The 17,575-nt window shown below is 41.1% G+C and overlaps 1 protein-coding gene and 1 non-coding gene across 2 annotated transcripts in view; one reads left to right on the top strand and one right to left on the bottom strand.

The window, feature by feature from the left end:
• Positions 1-17,575, top strand: part of LOC121603709 (polypyrimidine tract-binding protein 1) — a 265,540-nt gene that overhangs the window by 9,345 nt on the left and 238,620 nt on the right. Inside the window, exon 2 of the mRNA XM_041932849.1 lies at positions 10,026-10,132. The gene's annotated coding sequence lies outside the window, so the exon portion shown is untranslated. The remainder of the gene's footprint in view (positions 1-10,025; positions 10,133-17,575) is intronic.
• Positions 5,876-5,947, bottom strand: Trnaw-cca. Its single transcript has one exon. It is a non-coding gene; the product is annotated as a tRNA-Trp (tRNA).

Here is a 17,575-nt window from a genome sequence, read left to right as displayed (position 1 = left end):
ACAAAATACAATATATAGTGTTTTTCTTTACATTTTTATAACAATTTTATTTCAATATCTCAACCCTCTGAGAAACTTAGCAGTATGTTTTCATAACGTACACAATTTCTATGCAACCACCGTTCATTTCAATGTTCGAATTGGGTCCAAAATCAAAGGTGTGTACCATACCTTTCAAACGTTTGCTATAAGCATGAATGCAAACCCACAAACTGTAGTCCTAAGTATAGCTCCAGACAGACCTGGTATTGCACGATGGTTAAGTGGCTAGGCGAACAATAGTGTTCCGAGTTCGCTTACTACCACAATTCGCAGCGACTATTGTTTTGTGGATGATTGTATCACAAACCGTACCTGTTGCATGTTGAACCGGATTGCAAATTATCCTCCGCTGCATAATTGCTGGTAATTTGCGGTTCAGGTTTTGCCACCGAATGGACGCATGCATCCTACCCCTCCGTTCAGTTGACCGTGGCTTTGGTAGAACACGTCAGCCGTTCACGCGGGTTCACCAGCGCTATTGTGTTGAGTATTCGAGCATGAATCTGAACATCGGGTCCGAACGTAATCAAAATGCTAAACTAGAAACGCATGGCGTCCCTGTCTTGATTTAATCTTGAGTGGTGGTGTGGAGTGTAAGTTTAACCTCTCATTCCGCGCTCTTGTATTTGCGATGGTACGTCGGTGGCTGAAGCACTTTAACGAAGCTTTATTAATGTCTGATCACAATCAAAATTGTAAATAAAATGTGACAGATTGTTTCCTCCATTATTCGTAAGTAGCGAAACTTCCTTAGTTATGTAATTTCACATTTTAGGAAATCGATAACTGACCAACACCCACAGAACTGAAGAAAAGGTATGTGTTAAACACAAGTCTTAAAAGATCAATTTGGAAAATTTAGATAAGTAATTGATCGCGTACGGTAGGTGTATCAAAGTCCCAAACAACTTAAAATGAATAAAATATTTTAGAAAATGTTTGTTACAGACAATCGAAAAAGGGTTTTTACCATATAACATACCTTCAGGCATATGAGCATATCATTTGTGCTCATCAAACCTAACATTAAAGATAATGAAACATATAAAATCATATTGATTGTTTCAGTTTTAGGATAAATTCCCTGTTTCCTTCAATCCCATTAAACTAGGTTAAATAATAATGTATAGCTTTGTGCAGACATTTTCTGATAAATATACAATGCAATAGAATTTTAAAAAAATGTTTGTATAATATAATACAATCAAAAGCAACAAGCAGATGTGTTATCGTTGTTGATTCATATATGGTCATTAGTCATCAACTACCAGGCACCTTCATTTGCGTCAAGCAAAGACATTTGGTAGCTATCATCTGTTCATGTAACCTTATCATGTTTCTCTAATGCAAAGAAAAGTTTATTTAAAATTGAAATTAGTTGTTGTTAATATCGTTGAGTAAATTGAAGTAGCTTTCAATACGACGAAAGCTTAATTCAAAAAAGGAAGCACCACTAAAGCTGAAATGAACTCAATAGAAATAAATTACGTACGTTTTTGTATAACAAAATATGACTACACAATACTTGTGTCGATCAATCAGTAAAATTTGATAATTATATAAAGACAATATGGAAAACATAACTTTGGACAGATCAAACGTTACATGATTTAAACATCGCATCGATTGAAACGAGCTCACGGTAACGATTAGTCTGATGAATTTTAAGTCTCCATCAAAATGGTTACACGTAAAAATAGATCATTGTTGCACTCATTGCAGCAATGATCCGTAGCCTTCCAATTTCATCGAAAGCATTTTGCATACTTCAAAAATACAATACAATTATTCATGAACTACCATTGACACCAACATTTATGTAACATGGCAATAAACCTGTAACATGGTCGCTTTTTCAAGTTATAAAAAAAAAAAATCATAGCTTGTTTGAATTAATTGAACATGCGCTTTGTATCATTGCCATATTTCACATCACATATCGTATTTGCGCACATTTCCTACACTTCCTGGAACACAAGTGCATTTATTTGCTACAATAGCTTTCCTCCAAAACCGTGCACACCACAAACAAAGCTCGGGACATCGATCCGATTGGCACAACCGTATGTTTGTAAGGCGGGAGAAAAATCATACATACACATCATAAATATTTAAACGATTTGCACAACATTCTATACCGTGTTGTGCATTTACACACACATAAATGCACGGGGCACTAAACCCCAAGTGTCCGAGTGCGTCGAATCATACCTTTGGGGAGCAGGATTTTCTCCAAAAGCCAGGTGGATGTGGTTTCGTGTCCGTGGGTGGCTGTGTTTAATTTTATCAGCAACTTTCCAGTAAAACGATGGCATACCTTCCCAATTGTCCAGTACTACAGACGTGTGGTCCCCATTCCCCGATGGAAGCAGACGTTTCCCGATGCTTTCGCTAAGCCAGCATTCGAGCAGCGAGTTATGAAAATGCACTTGCATGTTATTCATGCGATTTCAACGGAATGTAAAGAGCATTACGGATAATCCAACGGTATGAATGTAGTTTTCGATGCAAACCGGTTCAAGCACCGGGACGCAAGCGTGACTAGGAAGCAACGGTTTGGTGACGAACATCCGTATGGTACCGAGAGCAACAAAAAAAAAAACAAATTCCGCAATTGAGTTTATTACTTGCGGCTTTCTGGGTATCCGTCTGTCCGTTATGGAAAGATGATTGAATCGCTATACACGTCATAGTAGCCTTTGGTGGTGACTTTCGAGAGTGTGGAGTTTGTACCGGGAATGTTCTAATCAAACACTCTCAAACATAAAACGAGCATCTCGTTATATCTGATCGTCCCGATAGCACCGTCAAATTCCACCATTGCAAAAGTGGACAAGGCGCAAAGCTGTTTCCTTTGCTGAACGTCAAAAATTAACATCACAATCTGGTACGCCTGCAAGTTAAGCAGCGGACCTTTTGTGCACCATTGTTTCTCGTCACATATCTAGGGTTTGTCCGTCCCGCGGCCAATGCTGGAAGACACCATGCATATTCAAGCCGCAGAAGGTGACTTCCGGTGTAAAGAACTACGCTCTACCCACAAAGGAAGTTCATTATGCAGTGGACCCGGTAGCGGAGGTTGGGATTCGATGCTTACATACAGCTCCCGGGGCGCAAGGCTAGCATTGCATGATGTTCGCTTTTTGATGGAACAATCGTAGGCAAGTTGGATCGCAGCGTGGTTAATTGTTTGACGTTTGTTTGTGAATTTATCTTCAAACCGGGCGATTTAATCCACCGAGTGAGAAGAGGCCGTTTAGTTTCTCTTATTTGTCCTGTCTCAGAGGGTAGTGATAGCAACCGCGGAAGGCTAGGATGAGTTTGCCCTCGTTAAACCAGCCCAAAGTGAACTTGGTTTGTGGAAGCGTAATGTCCACAAGAAAAGCCTGACGGGAGTCTGAGTGGTGCCACTGGACTTACGCTCTGCTAAGTGCAGTACGTACGGCTTGGAACTGAGCATTTGTTGTCCTCTGCTGTTGGCTTTAGTTGCACGGGAAAGCGAATGCGATTAATTATTGAAATGAAGCCGTTACTTCGCAGCCTTGACGATGCCTCGGGTGAAACTGTGCAATTTGTCCTATCGGTGCACCGGAAACACGATGCGGTACAGCATAGGCAGTGAACATTAGTGAATGGGACACGATTGGTATGATGACAATGGCTGTGCTAAAACAGATGGTTGTTGAAGTTGCAAATCGTTTCATTCGGATTTTGAATTGGCGCTGTAATGGGACCACAATAATGTGTACTGCAATGGTACATGTTTATTTGATAAACTACCAGCTTCTTATACCATTTTTATTGAGCAAAAATATTGGACAAAATCAATACTCGACTCAGGTACTTGACTTACAAAGAAATATAGAAACATAAATATACAAAAATAAACAAATGTATTATAAAAATTGAGCAAACTTATTAATCAGGGTTTGCATTATAAAACCGATCATGTATTCAAAACATTCTAATGTTTCAGAAATTATCCACCGTTTAGCCAACTAAAGTGAAACGCGTTTGTATCGCATTGATAATTTCAATACGGCAATTCAACATCTTTACCACATGCCATTACATATACCACCGTCATTACTGACACCGCCGAATCGAAACAATTAAACTGCAATGCAGTGTGTTTTCCGAATTCTCACCGCTAAGAATTTGCAATAATATGGCTGCGCTTACAGTAGGCAGGCCTGTACGCGGCATCTCACACATTTGTGGGCGCACAGCAGCAGCCCCAGCAGCATCAAACAATTCTCGCATATTCATCACTAAGACCCTTCCTTCATCAACCACACACCATCAACCTGCACCGGCAGGAAAGCTGTGGGCAATCACTGCTCGGCATTTCCTTTGCCATTAAATTCACCTGACGTAAGCGGAGTGCGAGTACTAGTACCATTCCAGCTTTCGGCACTTTTAGCGCATAGATTCGCATTTAAATTCCTTTACTCCTGCGTGTTTCGTTAAGTATTGCGGAGTGCCGATGTTCGAACAGCACTCAATTGGTAACGCACAGTGAGCAAATGGTGCTCGTAAAAACAATCCAACTCGTCAGCTTTCGCTAACTTTCGTAACAGCCGTGGCCGGGCAGGCAGTTTGAGTGAACAGTTTCTCATATAGCTTATCCCCCGAAAAAAAACAAAAGCAAATTGTTTGACTTTTAACTAATCATCGTTATGGCATGGTACACACGTGTACGTGGCGACGGTACTACTCTAACGCTGCATTTCGGAGAAGCAGTTAGAAATCGTTAAACAAGTGGCTGGGTGAGTAAGCGTTTGACGGTACGGTTGAACTCAGTAAAACACTATACGGTGTATGCATAACATAGGCTGCCTGATGTAACATAATTAACATTATCATCCATCCGTCATTCTTCGTGCTGTGTGGTGCTATCTGCAAAAAGGCTGATCTGTTATTGAACAACCTGTAACTAGGTCGAACGTTTGATTTTTCTTCACTCTTCGAATGACGTACTAGAATAATGAACATGGACCACAAATTATAACGGACATTTTATAAATTATGTAAAATATAAAATGCAAGCCATACGCCGTATTTAAAATAAAATTTCCGTTCTTTCACACGGCACAAGTTGGACTGAGTGAGTTTGACAATTTTTTGTGGCGTGTTGAAAATCATGTGGAAGAACAGAAAATAAATTTTGATGCAAATAGAAAAAGACTTCAGTGTTTGAAAGACATCTTGCAAAGGGGTATAAACGCTGTCCTCATTTTAAACTGACTCCTTCTTAAAACCGGTTATTTACGACACAAGTCGTCAATCAAATCTACATGCTTAAAGCACGTGAATTTTGAAACATACTTCTTACATAATGCTATCGTAACCAAAATAAGATAAAATGGAATTGTACATAATTTCCATGTGTTTCTGTTGATTCACTAAAAAATGTTACAATCTCTTAAATATTGTTAACGGTCCCCGCACTAGAATTAAATTAAGCATATGGAAGAAAAAAATGCTGTTTAATTGAATTTCACACAGATACCATACATAGCATATGATCGCGCAAACCCCCTAAATTGTTTTTTAAGGTACGTTTGGATAACTGGTTTTATTTAATAACTTTCACGAGATTGATTTAACGCACAGTGCAAAAATTAAGACTTTTCCATGCGCTTTCACTTATGGTTCCTTTGTTCGAAACAACAATACTCTAGTAAAAGCAGCGAGCAACGGATCATTTGAAATTAACTTTCAGTGCATCAGTCATCGGTGCACAAGTCACATTGCAAACATAATGTTCAATTTATTATGAAATAAACCCAAATGAAATGCTTTAACAAAACAGTTAAAAAGCTATCAGTATTGACCCCGACGTGATTTGAACACGCAACCTTCTGATCTGGAGTCAGACGCGCTACCGTTGCGCTACGGAGTCCACATGGTTGACCGGGGTTCTGCTGCATTCACAACACCGCCGGGTTTATTTTTAATTTTAATAAAACAAATACTGTATTTTAGCGTGTATAACGACCTCCTTTTAAGTCGAAAATGACGAAAATCATATTAAGGGTGTTTTAATAAAAGGGTAGTGACTTTTCGGTTATCCCGGAGACATTACATTTCACAACATACGAAAACTAAAGCTCAGAAAATACGAAAAAATACGAAGACTTTCCATTAGCTTGTACTAGAAGCATGATAAAAATCAAATTTGATGTGTATGAAGAAATAGGTAACATGAATAGAATTATTTTCGGAATTTGTAAAATTAAAAAAAAGTCTATAAAATATTGAATAATATAATGAATAGAGGGGCGTTATATACGCTAAAATAAAGCAACATAGATTTCTTAAATTACATTCAATTAAATTGAACCATTTATAACGTTGTAATATAATATCGAGAAACCCTCCTCTCCATATTAAAAAAAATAGAAGAGAATGTTTGACTCATTATTGAATTGAACATATTAAACGTATTAAAATACGAGTTGTGTCTATTGTATTGCGTTTTATTTTACGATACCCAGTGAAGATAGATGAAAGAAGAGGATATTATCGCATTAATGTTGAAAGAATATCAAACTTATGCTATGATAATGATATGCTTAAAGTAAGTATTATTTAGTGGGGGAAATAAAAATGTGCATTTTTTCTATACGTTAAACGTCAACCAACAAAGCCAAACCAAAAATTGTGTTTGATTCCTTTACTATTTAAATTAATTAGTTTATATTACTACTCTATTATTTTACTTTTGAATACTTTTGAAGTGTGGGCCATTGTTTTGTCTTGAGCTAATACTATTATTTCGTAATATTATATGTGCTGTGAGTTCTTTGTTCATTTGACTGGTGTTTATTTCGATGAATTCAAACAGTTTCTATACGAATACTATTTTATATTGCCAGTGTGTTCTTGCGCTAGTGAGTAAAGATGCAGAATTTTATATGTCTTCATTTATTTAAAAATGCCACTCTTTAGCAGTTTTTTTCACAACAGATTTTAAAGAACTCTTAAAAACTTTTTTATCTGACTGAATTTAGAGAAACATTCGATGTTTCCGCCACTCCAAATATGTGTTAATAACATAAAGTGTTTGTGCTTCTTTTGTGTCGAATGGTGTTTTTGTCCATCCCACCATGGATGCAAATGTAGAAATCATGTTGTTTTTCTTTTCTGCTGCTGCGTGTTGTTCTTTAACAGTAAACATTATTTCAAAAACATCAAACCATAGCTTCCACACAACCGGCCACACGTTGTTTTAGTAAACTGTTGTCGACAGTTCAATCTACCCCGCCAGGCATGAGTGCCTGTAAGGCCGGTGTAGAGTAGAGAAAGAACAGACCGAAAATATGTTTGCATGCTTCTGTCAGCATACGTGGTGCTTTTTTCCCCCGCAGCTGCGATACTGGCCAACCGATGGCTACGGTCGTTGCGATGTAATTAATTAATAATAATTAGTACCCTCATTTATTCACCTTCTCCTCTGCCACATGTAGAGAGCGTCCGCCAGTGGGTAAACATGCGGTGAGCAATACATCCTTGTGCTGCGTAGATTTTTTTTTATCATGTTGCTGCTATCTTTCCGGCAGCAAAGGGGTAGAACTATCAGCAAGCTTTGCACAACCGTTAAAATCGATGGTCGTATCGGTGAGACGATCCATCACTCACGCAGTCAAACTCACGCGAAGGCCGCATCTCATCGCGGATAATGTCGAATATAGCTTGTGCTGAGCGAGCTTGTGGCATCGTGTTCCGGTTTTACCAACTATCTGTCGCATACAGGCAGGAACGATGCTTCTTTTTACTGACATTTTCACGCTTAACCACCCAACGACCTGCACAACGCTTCCAACGAATACAGTAACTGTAGCGCTTGACGAGCGAAATTAAAAAATTAATTCGCTTGATTTGGAGTGCCTCACTAGATACGAGCCCCATCCGTTGGAGTGCTGTGAAAATATTCATTATCCTGTTTTGCAAACTACTTGGCGTTGGAGCATTTTTTTTTCGCTCTACCATTCACCTCCAAGCACACGCGAAGTTCGGTTGGCTGCTACTGACATGGTTCTACAAACTCGGCCAGGTCGGTGTAGCAGCAACAGACAAAAGCACCGGTGGGTGGTTTTGTTGGTCAATCTGCACCCGACCACTTATTCAGCCGGTACGCATCCGCACAACTTTCGGTACAAGCTCAGCATGTCCATTTTTCCGTGTTTTTAGTGAACTCTATTCTTCCAACCGGTACAGTCCCTTCTCCGATTGCTTTGCTGTGGCGCGCTCTTGAGCACCAACCCGGACAGGATAAAGATGTTGTACAGCATTCGCTCGAGGTTGTGCAAGGCACCTTTACTAACGCAATCCTTTTTCTTACAGTACATTTGTGTGCTATTTCCGTCTTTTCATTCGCTCGATTAATCCCCCATCCCCCTCCCAGCACACAGCCTTCCTCATTTCTCCCACCCATCCCATCTCAAGCAACAACAAAAAACATACCGTGCACAGCAGCATCATTTCAGCGTTCATGATACAAAAGAGGTCCGGATGGGTTGTTTGAGGTTAACTTCCGAAACCTGGCTACCCGTGATAAGGATGTACGGTAAAAGCTCGGCGACTCCATGACTTCCCCCCTGGGTTGGCGGGCGCAATCAGTTCCCGGGCAAACATGCTAGCGGTGTAGTTGGAGAGCTTGAGCAAATTAGCAACCTTGTAGCGCGAATCACCAGCATTTTGCTAAGCCTTACCTTTCTAGCTGACTACTAGAACCATGCCATAAACACAGGAAGCGCGGCGGGTAGAGCAAAATTGGAAACAAACGAATTGAGCCTCGGGAACTAGCGAAAAACCAATGAAGCATTTTTAATAGAGGTTACGGTGCGCTCTTACGTCGGTCGGAGGTGGTTAGCTTATTTGTGGCGATGTTTCCGCATAGCCGCAGTTTGTTTCAAATACTTAAAACATGTAAATTTTATCCCTGGTGTTGACTGTGAACGAACGAGAGAGTTTAAAAGTGGAGTAATACCTGCATTAATATTTGTTTTATTCTGAAAAATATTGGCTGTTAAAATGATGTTCCGATCGAGGAAAAAAAAAATCAATTAGCGAATGTATGCACATATAATTGGATGATGTTTGTAAGGTATTTGTTTCAAAGTATCTAATTTAAGTAACGATATTAGCAAAATGTTGTAACAAAACATTTATATGCTCTTATGCATCCTATTAGACAGGCTTCGCTATAAGGTCTTAGTTAGAAAACGAAAACAACCAAAAACTGGTGAAATTCTTTGCCATGCATTTATTATAGGAACGCGCCAAATTTTTATTTAGTTTTTCCCGCTAGTTGGTTTAAGAGCTCCGAATCTTGCCCTACCGCTCCTTTTTATCCCTTTTCTGATCAGATTGGTTCCAATCAGTTCGGGTTTGCTGGCTATCTTCAGATACCTCTTGTTTATGACAGGTCGTTGGACGTATTGTTCTGCAGAATGCGGTGGAGTTTGATGTTCTGATGTCTTTCCAAATGCAACATAGTGCAATATGATTCACAATTTGCAAGCCATGCCTAACCGAAGAGCCTCTGCATTTTTGCATCTGGCGATTAGAAACATTTGTGAAACTGTACAAGAGTGCAACCGTGATTCGTTCGATGACATACCGAACATGTAGCTTATAAATTGTATCATAGAGCGCTCTCTGTTTTACCGTTCGTTACAATATACACGCGTACTTGCGGAAAGTATTTAAATACCTTCCTTTTTTCTTCTCATTTCTAATCCGTTGATCATAACACTTTTCCGACAGCCAACAAGCCTTATAACTTTTATCCATCATTTCCAAACCTCAATTCTCTGTGCCAACTGTGACACTTCCATTTCATAAATTAAACCAAACAAAACATACACACTAATACGTTCAACACGCCCTAAAGCGTAGTAAAAAAATGTACAATGTGTTGCTTATCCCTTTCTTGTAATAATCATTTTCGTTCTTGTTTTTCTTTTCAATTTCAGGGATAACACCAAACGTACTAACGCCGTGTTGAGAGAGACGAATTAAAAACATAGAAGAAGAAAATAACCGCCTACGCTCTGACAGAAAAGTTTTATCTTGTAGCGAGGTAAGTCTATGGTCCAAAAACCACCAGCTCAGTTCATCTCCCTTCCTATGATGTGGTAAATGTGCTTTGCTTTATCATTGCTTCTGTGTCTTACCGCACGCCTATCCTACTGGCTTCTACTGCCTACAGCTTTCCCTTTGCTTTGTATAAATCATTATGTATTGCTTTGTTTTCCAACACACACGCCCACATAAACAAACACACAACACCATTCAAATATATACATATATACACATAAAAACCGTCGAAAAAGTTTGTATCTCCTTCTGTTCATACAAGGCGGCTCTGTGCAACATAACGTACGGGAGAGTTGGGACTAAGTGACTGGCAAGACACGTTGACTGGCTGAGCTAATGCCCCCTTTTTCTCCATCATTCTTTCGCTGCGTCTCCATTTAACTAAGGTTAGGAAAAACTCCACCATTACAAAACTTTGCGTACGAAATTTGCGATGAGGAGCTTTTCCTTCCAATTTCATACCTACCGATTTACTTCGATCTTCACAGACCGAAACTTTTTGTCTGATAAGGTACAACACACCTCTCAAGAAAATTGCTTTTCATCAACGCAAATACATCACCTACATCATACATCATACCGGGTGTGAAAAAGTGTCATTGACTCATTACATTATCGTCACGTGGCTTTTTTCGTTTGTTTGTACCAAAACCGTCGATCTCGCATATTAAGGATTTCTGATCAAATAGCACAAGCTCTCGTTCGAAATCTATGGAGTTCGAGCTACTGTGAGAAAGTCAAAGTGGCTCTGGATCATATTACCACCACACTATCACGCGTAAAGTCAAGTGTTTTCTTGCCAAAACTTTCTCTCTTCAAAATCGAGTGTTTTTTGTGTACCATCAATAGCTTAACCATAGCTCGAGCACATTCGATTCTATCAATCGATACCTGACGCGGTGTGGCGCACTTGATGAAAATACATTTATTAGTTTACCCTCTATATCCTTTTACAAACTCTTCTCCTCTTTGCTGATGATTTTCTACAGTTTTGGGGAACGTGCAGTGAGAAACAGTTGATTATTTTATTCGGATAATTGAACTAATTCTTTACAAAATTTTAGCTGAAGTTGGCCCTACAATACTAATAGATAGGCCAAACTAAACATTCTCTGTATTTACACGTAGCCATTTTAAAAATATATATATTCAAGGGATAAAAACGGAATTGCAAAACAATACGCCAGTATCATGCAACAGTCTCTGTCCAACTGGAAGACTGTTTTGAAGGTAGTGCCTTTATCTTTGAGGCCTTATATCATGATGTCTAATTTTTAATTTTCCTGAAAGCAAATGTTGCCGGGAGTGTAGTAGGAAGCCTTTGCTCGGTTTTGGCTGTCATGTTTTCTGCTCATGTTCTTTTTACCTTCACACACACACACACACACACACACACACACACACACACACACACACACACACATCTTCCGAACTCCAGTATAGAACCTTCTCACCCTGAACGTGGACTTTGAAACATAACGTAAGCTATTGGAAGTTTGTACCGGACCAAGGACTAACTCTCCTTGGAAGGATGCATTACAGCAGTGGTCACCAACCTGTGGTCCGTGGCGTTAACAGACGTGGCCCGCAAAAGAATTTATTTTAGAAAAGGAAAAGCTTATTATTATACATATCGTGCATTTCTGTGTACACCATTAGGATTGAATTTTCAATGGGCATGTCTAGAACAAGATTAAAATATATTTTTGATCAAGAACTTTGAACTGTGTCTAAAAAATGTCGGTCTATTTTCAAAGCCAAGTGATCCGAGATCCTAAAAAGGTTGAGGAGCACTGCTTTACATAATGTAGCTTAGAAAGACTCAAATTTTGCCTACAATCGAGGACACTGGCGAAAATGGCTTTACTTTTCCCCGCTACATGTTGGCGAGGGGAGGTTTAACCTCTTCAGTTCATGCGACTGTCCCGAGAAAGTCTGCAAGCTCGATTGGAGAAGAAAAATGATAGCCGCCGGTTTGCATGTCATTTGCACATTTTTGTAACAAAAAGAGCCCTCCTTTCCCATTAGATGTTGCATGTATTTTCTTTCATTTTTTACGTTACTCTTCAAATTGCCTTGTGATGTGGAAAATGGAAAAAAGAAAGAAAAAAATGACACGCCTAGAAACCCCCTAGGGTCACCGGAGAATGGACTAGCATCGAACCCGATCGTTCTTCATCGCTTTGGACTCTTATGTTATGCTACCTCCGGGCACTCAAACGCCACACACACACACATACACACACGATGGTTGTACTTTGGTGGTTGCTATTTCAGTGGATGTACTCCCGTAAGAAGTTAATTTATTTTCCCCTGTCCGTTACAATTAACACTTAGCTAACATGTACGAACAGTTTGCCGTCGGTTGGGATACGGTATGTTCAAAATGTTAGTCGTTGATATGTTTTAATACGTTTGCAACGTCATACAATATCATCTCAGTGCTGATTAACCTCTTACTTAATACTCTTTGATGCAAAAACTACCCAAGCGACAAAATCGACATGCTTTCTCGCTCTCTCAGGTTTACTGATCTATTGGGTAGAATGAGAAAGCATGCCAATTTTGTTAGTTGGGTATAAACGAAATGTAAAAAGCGCGATTACATTATTTAATTACATGCATATCACATGCACGTTATTTCACACAATCAACACACCTCTCAGAAATTTCCTCCGTTATAAGCTTGACGCAATAGAAATCAAATTAGCTCCCTTTTTTCCTCCAATGGGTAGAAATGGTGTACACATTAACGAGCAATTTAGCTCACAAATGGATAAATAAGACATAGTATGAAAGCAAGATTGTCGTTTCTAACAGATGCATACGCTTCTCGAAGGACACGGAAGAACACATTTGAGGCAGCGGACGAGTAATTATGATTCAATGTGATTTTTTTGCCAAGCACATCGTTTCTGGGTTTTGCTTAACGCATTCACATTCACCGTACCTATAAGTTGTTGCCGGTTGCATTTTAAATAGGACTTGATGCGCAATTAGTGCATCATCCGTGCGCGTTGCCTTGGACAGCTGTTACCGTCCTAATGACGCAAATCGTCATGCATTCTGAAAACATTTTTATGTGCAGTTTATGTTCAAGTCATCAGATTAGATATTATGTCACCATCACCCTTTGTAACAACTTTGGAATTATACATCGTTTTATCTAAAGCAATTCTACTTTTTATCTGGAAATGTAATTTAAAAACCACTTTATGTTTTATTCATGCTGGCATGCTGGCAGATATTGAACATGAAAAACGTATGAAATTCGACTGGTTCGAAACGATGTTTGTCTTGTTTGTTCGAGATATCTGACGGTGCACCGCCATATAAGTCTTAAGTTTGGTCAAGTCTGATGTTTTATACGATTGCTACCCGAGCGCTAGTTAAATGTTGCAGTTTCATTAGTTTTGATGTTGGTACGAATCTGTATATTATTTATACAGAGTGACTACGTAAAAGTAATGCTTCTTGTTTATGTCATAAAATTCAAACCATAATGTATTTATCTATTGTATGCATGTCTACAACATCTTTACTTAGTTGTGTTCCAACCTTTTCCTATTTATTTGAAAACGACCCGTAAATGCTTTATAAAGTTATTCCAATCCACATGCACACTTTCATCAATATTAATAGTTCATTAATATTTCACCAAATACTGAAGTCAAATGCGTACAAATCTCGGGCTACTGCTGATCATTCATATGACCTGATAAATAAAGCAAATTCTCCTTAAGCCATTCCTGAACTATTGGAGCCTTATGGGCTGAAGTTGAATGCTGTTGAAATCAGGACTGTCCTTTTGAAAAAGAATTTTAGAGTAAGGCTTCAAATCGTATTTGAAAACGTGTTGCAAATAATACTACTTGTTTAGTTGGCTGTCCGTCTATCAATGAATAACAATGGCAATCTATCATGTGTCGATATAATTACCTCCCCAAACCAACTCAGAGAACTGCTGTTTAACGGCTGGTAGGGGTTACTGGGATAATATGGACCTCTGGGACAGAATGCATCTTTCCTAGTATCATATGAAAAACGCGTTTTTGGGGCGAAAAAAGTAGTCAGCTGTCAATAAAGAACAAAAACATGGTCGTTCTGAGAGTTTTACAGCTCCACATGTGCAGAAGCATAAAATATTCAGAAAACAAAAACTTCATATGTTCGGACACGTGTTGATGTAATTTTAATAGGTAGAATACACAGTTCTGTTATTTAGAATGATAGCTTTAAATTGCAAATAAGCTTGTCGTTAAGAATGTACCATATTACTTACTTACTTATCCGGCACTACAACCGCTTTGCGGTCTTGGCCTGCCTCAGGAGTGTCCGAAACCGCTCACGGTCTCGCGCCTTCGTCTGCCAGTCCGTTATCCCGGCCTTAATGGCGGACGCCTCCACGCCATCTTGCCACCTCAATTTGGGCCTACCACGCCTCCTCTGTCCTTGTGGACGGCCTAAAAAGACTTTACGGGCTGGGTCGTCCGTTTCCATGCGTATAACATGGCCAGCCCACCGGAGCCTGGCGAGCTTTATACGCTGTACGACAGTGAGGTCGCCGTACATCTCGTATAGCTCGTCATTATAGCGGCTCCTCCATTGTCCTTCCACACATACGGGGCCAAGTATCCTTCTGAGCATCTTCCTCTCGAACGCGGCTAAGAGGGTTTCGTCAGATTTGGACAGTGTCCATGTCTCAGAGGCGTATGTGAGTACTGGTACTATATAGGTACTATATAGTCCCAGCTTCGTCCGTCGCGACAGGTTCTTTGAGGTAAACTGCTTTTTCAGGCTGTAGAATGACCGGTTGGCAGCCAGCATCCTTGCGCGCAACTCAGCTTCCATGCTGTTGTCGTTGCTGACCTTTGACCCAAGATAGGTGAATTGTGGGACGACTTCAAAAGTGCGTTCACCTATCTGTACGTCACACCTACGTAGATTCGGATTATTTATTGGTAGGTCCGCTGATGTTGCCACCATCAGTTTGGTCTTTGCCTCGTTTATCTGCAATCCGAGGCTCTCTGCCGCCTGCTCAATCCCTTGGTAGGCTTCTGCTACATAGGAGAGCCGCAGACCAATGATGTCTATATCATCAGCGTATGCCAGGATCTGGGTTGACTTATAGAAGATGGTTCCCGTAGTCTCCACCCTCGAGTCGCGGATGGCCCTCTCTAGCGCCAAGTTGAATAGGAGACAGGCAAGCCCGTCCCCCTGGCGCAGACCTTTGGTGGTAGCAAAAGGTCCTGAGAGTTTTCCATCCACCCTCACCTGGCATGTGACGTTGGTCATAGTCATTCTAACTAGCCTTATCAGTTTGGCCGGGATTCCAAATGAGCTCATAGCGTCGTACAGTTTTACCCTGGCTATGCTATCGTATGCGGCTTTGAAGTCTATGAAGAGATGGTATGTGTCGTTTTTGTATTCAGCCATCTTCTCCAAGATCTGCCGCATGGTGAAGATCTGATCAGTGGTTGATTTTCCGTTTCGGAATCCTCTTTGATCGTTTCCTACTATCTCTTCGACGTGCGGGACAAGGCGATCCTGAAGGATCAGGGAGAATATTTTATAGGCGGTATTCAACACCGTAATACCCCTGTAGTTGTTGCAGTCCAACCTGTCTCCCTTCTTGTATACGGGGTAGATGATGCCGAGATTCCAATCACAAGGCATCGATTCGCTATCCCACACCTCAGTAACAATTTGATGAATCTCGTTTTCTAGTCGTGCACCTCCATTCTTGACCAGTTCAGCTGCAATTCCGTCGGTTCCGGGTGCCTTGTTATTTTTCAGCCGACGGATAGCCTTTCGTGTTTCTTCTATGCTAGGTGGCAGTAGCATGACACTATCTGCTAGTGGCGCTTCTAGCTGTTCGTTTAACTGGTCGTTGAGTAATTCATCAAAGTACTGAGCCCACCGCGAGAGGACCTCTGGCTGGTTACTAACCAGATCTCCATCCTTGTTGCGACAGCAGGTTACCTTAGGTACCACGTTGTTTCGGTGACCTGCTATCGCTTGGTAAAACTTTCGTGTCGGTCCGTACGCCTCTCTGGTTTGCTCGAGTTCCCGCATGTTTTGCTCTTCCAAAGCATGCTTCTTAGAGCGGTGAACTCGTTTCTCTTCGCGTCTGAGCCGTGAATATTCCTCTGCGCATGCCCGCGTTCTATGCCGTTGCTGCATTGCTCGGTATGCAGTATTCTTACGTTCGGTCACTTGTCTGCATTCATCGTCGAACCAGCCAGATTTGGTGTTGCCACGACGTGGTGGGAGTATATTTCTTGCACAGTTTATTATTTTTGTTTTTAGAGCGTTCCACCTCTCGCTCGTAGTTTCATATCTGTTTTCTGGTAGTAGAGACTCGTCTAAAGCGGCTTTGAATTCCTGTTGGACAGTAACGTCCCTTAGAGAGTCCGTGTTGAGCCGAGGCTGCGTGTTTTCTCCGCCCCCTTTGGTGCGGGGGCGGGCGACTCTACAACGTATCACTAAGCCAACCAAGTAGTGATCGGAATCGATATTGGCTCCTCGATAAGTTCTGACGTTTAACAGGCTCGACTGTCGTCGGCGGATTATTAACACGTGGTCGATCTGGTTGAAGGATTCGCCATCCGGGTGCGCCCACGTCATTTTGTGGATGTCCCTCCGCGCAAATTTGGTACTTCCTACAACCAGATTGTTCGCTGCGGCGAACTGGACCAATCTACTACCATTATCGTTACTGTGCTCATGCAGACTGTGACAGCCAGTGTATTGGCGGTACATTGGCTCCCTACCGACTTTTGCGTTGAAGTCCCCCAGGATGATTTTGAGGTCATGCCTGGGGCACGCATCTATAGTTCTAGCGAGGCGGCCGTAAAAAAGGTCCTTCTCCTCTTCCTCTTTATCTTCGGTAGGGGCCTGAACGTTTATGAGGCTTATATTAAAAAATTTGCCTCGCATGCGCAGGGTGCATAGCCTATCGTTTATAGCCTTGAAATCTATGATTACGGATTTCAGCCGGGGACCTACGGCGAAACCCGTTCCGAGCACGTGGTGGCGGTCGTGGCAGCTGTAGTAAATATCGTAGCATTGCTTACCACGCCTGTTGTGCACACCGTTCCCTAGCCACCGAATCTCTTGTAGAGCTACGAGGTCCATGCTCAATGTGGCTAGGGCGTCATCAAGTTGTTTCAAGGCTCCGGCTTTGCTAAGAGTGCGTACGTTCCATGAGCCCATTTTAATCGTTGTCCGGGGGCATTGCGTTGGGTCTGTATCGTTAAGTCCGTTTCGTATCCTTCTGATGCTTTCTGTAGTCAGTTGTTCCATGGGACTGGGTGACTGGCCCTGCGCCCACGTGGCCGTTTTATTTAGCGTCGGGTTGCCCCCCCGACGTTCAGGCACCCAGTTACCCGGGATACCCACCCCCCTCCTGGCTCGCCATATGCCA

The sequence above is a fragment of the Anopheles merus genome, chromosome 2R, assembly GCF_017562075.2.
Source record: "Anopheles merus strain MAF chromosome 2R, AmerM5.1, whole genome shotgun sequence".
NCBI classification, from domain to species: domain Eukaryota; kingdom Metazoa; phylum Arthropoda; class Insecta; order Diptera; family Culicidae; genus Anopheles; species Anopheles merus.
This window is presented reverse-complemented; position numbering and strand designations above follow the sequence as displayed.